Genomic DNA, 6,015 nt, shown 5'->3' on the forward strand with positions numbered 1-6,015 from the left:
CGGGTAAGGAAAGTGAGAAGGGAACGCCACAAGTTTTGAATACCACTGACACTACCATTGTTGTGTCGGGGGTGGATCAAGTGGGTCAGCTGGTGGAGAAGGAGGAGAGCAGTAAGGTTGTTCTGTCCAAAGATGGGAAGGAGAAGAACCCAGAAGGCAAGAGATATAAAAAGAAGGGGAGAGACAAGGTGAGGGAGGACGGTGGCTCTGTGAGGGAACCGGTCCTCGGCCAGAAAAGAGTAGGATCAGAAGGGGAGGAGGAGATGGGTGGTAAGAGGAGCAGAGTAGAAGGAGGGGAAGGCATGTAGGGAGTACAACAACATGTGATTGCTGAAGAGGTGAACGAATCTATATCGGCCGGGCTGTTGGAGCAGCCCCGCCGGGAGCAATGAAAATAATAGGATGGAACTGCCGGGGACTCGGGAACGGCCCGGCAGTTCGCAACCTCCTCGATTTGGGGAGGCAGGAGGATCCCGATGTGGTGTTCTTGGCGGAGACAAAAATGTCGGAGAAAGAGTTAGATAAATTCAGATGGACACTTGGATTGCCCCACATGGTAGTCTGGAGTGCGGAAGGGAGGAGTAGGGGGGTTGCCCTCTTTTGGAAGAGGGGAGTCAACGTGTCGTTACGATCTTTTGGCCGGAGGCACATTGATGTGGATGTGGTGGAGGAAGATGGTAGGGTGTGGAGACTAACAGGGGTGTACGGAGAATCGGCAGCGGAGAGGAAGGTGGAGACATGGAAAGTAATGAAACTGCTAGCTCAACAACATCAATCGGGACGTCCGTGGCTTTGCTTGGGGGACTTCAATGAGATACTATCATCTGATGAAAAGATCGGAGGTGCTATGCGTCCTCAACGCCATATGGACCGGTTTAGAGAAGCTTTGGAGGGCTATGAGCTATGTGATATAGGTTTTGAAGGAGATAAGTACACTTGGAGGAATCATAGTAGGGAGATTGATACTTACATCTGTGAGCGTCTGGATAGGGCCACGGCAAACTCCACATGGTGCGAATGGTTCCCGGACTATACTGTGATTAATGCGGGACCTCGGCACTCGGACCATAGACCAGTTATCGTCTCCACGATGGGGGAGAACAGAAGAGGTGCGATGAGTGGAGACCGCGGGTTTCGTTTTCAGGCCTGGTGGTTGAAGGAGGATGGATGTAGTGCAGAGGTTCAGGGGGCATGGGAGCAAGGGTGCAGGGAGGGAAGGGGTGATGTTGCTACTGCGATGAAGAATGTTGCTGGGAGAATGGAAAAGTGGAGTAAGGAGGTTGCAGGGGAGCTGGAGGGCCGCCTTCGAGCTGCTCGGGGGCAGCTGGAGCGCTGCATGAGGGCTCCGGTGTCCGAGGCAAAAGTTAGAGAAGAAGCTAGACTAAGATGTGTGGTGGAGGATTTAGAGGAGAAGAAGAATACTAAAGCAAAGCAGTTGTCACATGTTACTTGGTTGAAGGATGGAAATAGGTGTACGCGATATTTTATGGCAGTGGCGTCTGCTAGGAAGAAAGCTAATAGAATTAAGGTGTTGAGGAAGGAGGATGGGTCGAAGGTGAAGGCAGGGGAGGATTTAAATAACTATGTGCTTTCTTTCTTTCAGGACCTCTTCTCTTCCAATGGATGTAACCGTTTGAATGAGCTTCTTTCCAAAGTGCAACCTCGTGTTACTGAAGCCATGAGGAACATGCTTGAAGCGGAAGTTTCTAGAGAAGAAGTTAAAGCGGCGCTCGACCACATTGGGGATCTCAAAGCCCCGGGGCCCGATGGGATGCCCTCCATTGTTTACAAGAAGCATTGGCACTTCATGGGCGAAAAAGTGATTGATGAAGTGATCTCAGTCCTAAGGGGAGGTCAGATGCCAGACGGGTGGAATGACACGGTCGTCGTCCTTATACCCAAAGTAAAAAATCCGAGCAGGATAAAAGATTTGCGTCCCATCAGCCTTTGCAATGTTGTCTACAAGCTTTGCTCTAAAGTGATTGCCAATAGGCTTAAGCTCGTGCTTCCAGATATTATTTCAGACAACCAAAGTGCCTTTGTTCCAGGTCGTCTCATTACCGATAACGTGCTGATAGCATATGAACTTTCGCATGTCTTGTTAAACGAGAGGAGAGGAAGTGAAGGTATTGCGGCAGTGAAGGCGGATATGAGCAAGGCCTATGATCGCGTCGAATGGGACTTCTTGCGGGCCATGTTACTTAAGCTTGGGTTTGGTATTGGTTGGGTTGATCTGGTGATGAAATGTGTGACTACTGTGCGCTACCAAATCAAGGTCAATGGCGAATTAACTCAGCAGTTTACCCCCACCCGGGGCCTACGCCAAGGAGACCCTTCGTCACCATATCTCTTCGTCATTTGCACCAAAGGGCTGTCAGCCCTGCTTCATGATGCTGAAGCTAACAGACGGATCGGTGGTGTAAGGATTTGCCCAGCTGCTCCGGTGGTCTCGCACCTCTTGTTCGCAGATGATTCCATTCTGTTGCTCAAGGCGAAGAGGGAGGAGGCCGAGGCTTTGAGAGAGGTTTTGGATCTCTATGAGAGCTGTTCGGGACAATGTATAAACTTGGAGAAATCTGCGGTTATGTTTAGTCCGAACACGAGTACATTTGCAAGACATGAGGTGAAGAATGCTCTGCAGATCCACAGTGAGAACTGGAATGAAAAATATCTCGGCCTACCAGTACATGTGGGGAAATCGAGGAAGAAGGCGTTTGCGTTTGTGAAGAATGCGATCTCGGGGAAGGTTTATGGATGGAAAGAGAGGCTTATTGCGAAGACGGGGAAAGAAACGCTAGTCACAACGGTGGCCCAGGCTATACCCACTTTCGCCATGTCATGCTTCTACCTAACAAAGTCTTTTTGTGACGAGATCAGTTCCCTGATTGGGAACTACTGGTGGAGTCAGCAAGATAAGGAACACACGACACACTGGGTTGGATGGAATAAACTAATGTTGCCCAAAGCTCAGGGAGGGCTAGGCTTCCGGGATATGCATGCGTTCAATATTGCCATGCTGTCCCGTCAAGTTTGGAGGTTGATACAACATCCAGACTCGCTATGTGCACAGATTTTGAAGGCCAAGTACTACCCTGGTGGCCGGCTCCTTGAGGCCCAACCCGCTGCGGGCATTTCCTATGCTTGGCGTAGCTTGCTTCATGGGGTCCAACTAGTCCGAGAAGGCTGCATATGGAGGATCGGGGATGGTGCAGATGTCAACATATGGACAGATCCCTGGATTCCCCGGCCCTGGTCAAGAACCGTGATTACACCTCGCGGGCAATGTCTTCTACAGCGAGTGAGTGAGCTTATTGATCCATATTCAGCCTCATGGGATGAGCAGTTGGTGCGGGACACGTTTTGGCCTGATGATGTGGCACACATTCTCCGGATCCCTCTCAGAGATGGTACCCAGGATTTCATGGCATGGCAGTATGATACTAAGGGCGCTCATTCGGTGAAGAGTGCGTATAAGCTATATGTTCAGCTAGAGAAAACACGGAAGGACGGGGGTGTCGGTGCGAGCTCCACGATTCCTGGAAATCTCAACGGTATAGTGGATGACTCCTAGAAGAGGATCTGGAAGCTGCCTTGCCCAAGAAACATTCAAATGTTCACGTGGAGGCTTAAACACGAATCCCTTGCGCTTCGTACTACGGTTGCACGGAGGGGAATTCCTATAGAGGACACAAAATGTTTATTCTGTAGCAGAGGAGAGGAGGATGGGGCTCACCTTTTCGTCAAATGTAAGTTCGCCAAGGAGGTGTGGCGGGACCTTGCTCTGGAGAAGGAAAGGATTGAACTGGAAAAGATTGAGGGCGTGCATGCAATGATGGATTTCATATGGGGGCTGCATGTAAACAAAAGGCTGCATATACTCACCTTCTGGCGGATCTGGTGGGCGAATCGGAACAAGGTGAGGGAGGGCGAGTTACCTCTCCCGCCAGCGGAAGTGGCGCGAAGAACAAGGAGCAGTGTCCTCGAGTATGTGCAGATCTTCTCCTCCAAGGGACCAGAGCCAAACCATGAAAAGTGGCACCCACCCAGTGACGATGTGTATAAGATCAATGTGGATGGTTCGATCGTCCCGGGAGAGCAGCACTCAGGCTGGGGCATAGCAGCGAGGATGGCGGATGGTTCTCTGGTGCATGCGCGAGCGGGACGCCAGGAACAAACGGCTGATGCCTTTGCAGCGGAGGTGGCCGCCATGGCTCATGCAATCACAACCGCATCGGAGCTTGGCATGATCAGGGTGGAGTTCAAAACTGACTCTCAGCTGCTGGCGGAAGCCCTGGATGTGCGTAAGGTCGACTCTTCGGCATATGCGGTCGCCCTAGAGGATATGAAATGCCAACTTAAGCTGTGGTTTTCCTTTTATTCCATCTCTGTATGTAGACGTACCGCGAACTCAGTGGCACACGAGCTCGCCAATATTGGTCGCCTCTGTGAACCTGACCGGTATTTGGTCTGGGAGTCCGATGTACCTGCCCGTGTGGGCGAATGTGTTGTGGGCGGTATGCCTCACCACAGTTAAGTAATGAAGCAATGCTTTCCCTAAAAAAAAAAAGTTGGTTTCGCCTTCACATGGACTAGTCTTGCTGTCCTGGTCCACGGTGCTACCACTCGTCATGGACGGACGACCCCGTGCGTGCGTGCCCTCCGCGGATTGCCGGAAGCGGTCCTTGCTGACTGCGCAAGTCACGCGGTACCGCAACCGCAAGTAGGCAGTAGGCTGTAGCTAGGCAACATCAGCGAAAGGAGACGACGATTTTTGCAGCTTCCAGGCTTCCTATACTACCGGGCTTTCTCGCCTGTCCCACTTGACTCCGTCTGCTCTTTGCAGTTTTTCTTTCTTTCTTCGGTTGATGGCTCTTTCCAGTAACCAGTATGATTGCAACTTTGAGGTTTCTTGTATCGTGCCTTTTCCGTCCGCCCCACTTGACTCTGTCTACTCTTTACAAGATTTTGGTTGCTGCTTTTCTTTTCTTTTCACGGATGTCTCTTCCCAGGCCGAGGGTATGGGCCAACAACACAGCAGGGGACCAGAGCTTGCATATTCTAGCTGCTCACCCAGCCAAGTCGATATCTAACATGCTGACCCCTCGCATCATCCTACCTAGTGGTAGCTTTTTTATATCCTTGTGTGTCAGGTAGTGGTAAGAACGACTTTTGTTGAAAATATGAGCAAATTACTATGAGAGATTTTATCTGAATAAGCAGTAAATAAATCACGACGACAATAACGGAGATTGAAACAAGAATTCTACTACCATCTCAAACGGATAGGACAGAGTCACTCACGGTGCAGCGGGAGCAGCACCACCGGCGTTGATGTTGTCAGCCATGTCGTTGATGAAGAGGTTGTCGAGGTCAGGGAAGAAGAAATCACGGTGGCGAAGTCGTCACTGCCAAAAACTTGGTTGTCCCTCTCCCATACAGGATCACGAGAGGCGGGATTCCAGAGGCATGTTGTCCCTTCTCGTGGTGCACGCCAGAAGGAAGGATGTAGAAGACTTGTGTGGCGCTGGAACATTGTGAAACCATATGTTGTGGTGACGGCTAAGGTAGACATATGTCTGTCTATACAGGTTGGATAGGTTGTGATCGTAAACCCCACGTCCAAATCAGGAATAGCCCCACGATTCAAAAGAGTCGAAAACGGTTGAGTAATCACTAGTAGAAAAGAGGGCTTTGGTCCAGGCCGGGTTAGCCCATTAGTCCCGGTTCAATCCAGAACCGGGACTAATGGAGGCATTAGTCCCGGTTCGTGAGCCCAGGGGGTCGGCCGGGCCACGTGGGCCATTTGTCCCGGTTCGTCTGGACCTTTTAGTCCCGGTTGGTGCCACGAACCAGGACTAAAGGGTGCGATGCCCATTAGTACCGGTTCGTGGCTCGAACCGGGACTAAAGGTCTAACCTTTAGTCCCGGTTCGAGCTACGAACCGGTACTAATGGGGTTTGAGGCATTAGTACCGGTTCATGGCACGAACCGGTACTAAAGGTCCCATTTTCAAAC

This window comes from Triticum dicoccoides, chromosome 3B, assembly GCF_002162155.2.
Source record: "Triticum dicoccoides isolate Atlit2015 ecotype Zavitan chromosome 3B, WEW_v2.0, whole genome shotgun sequence".
NCBI lineage: Eukaryota > Viridiplantae > Streptophyta > Magnoliopsida > Poales > Poaceae > Triticum > Triticum dicoccoides.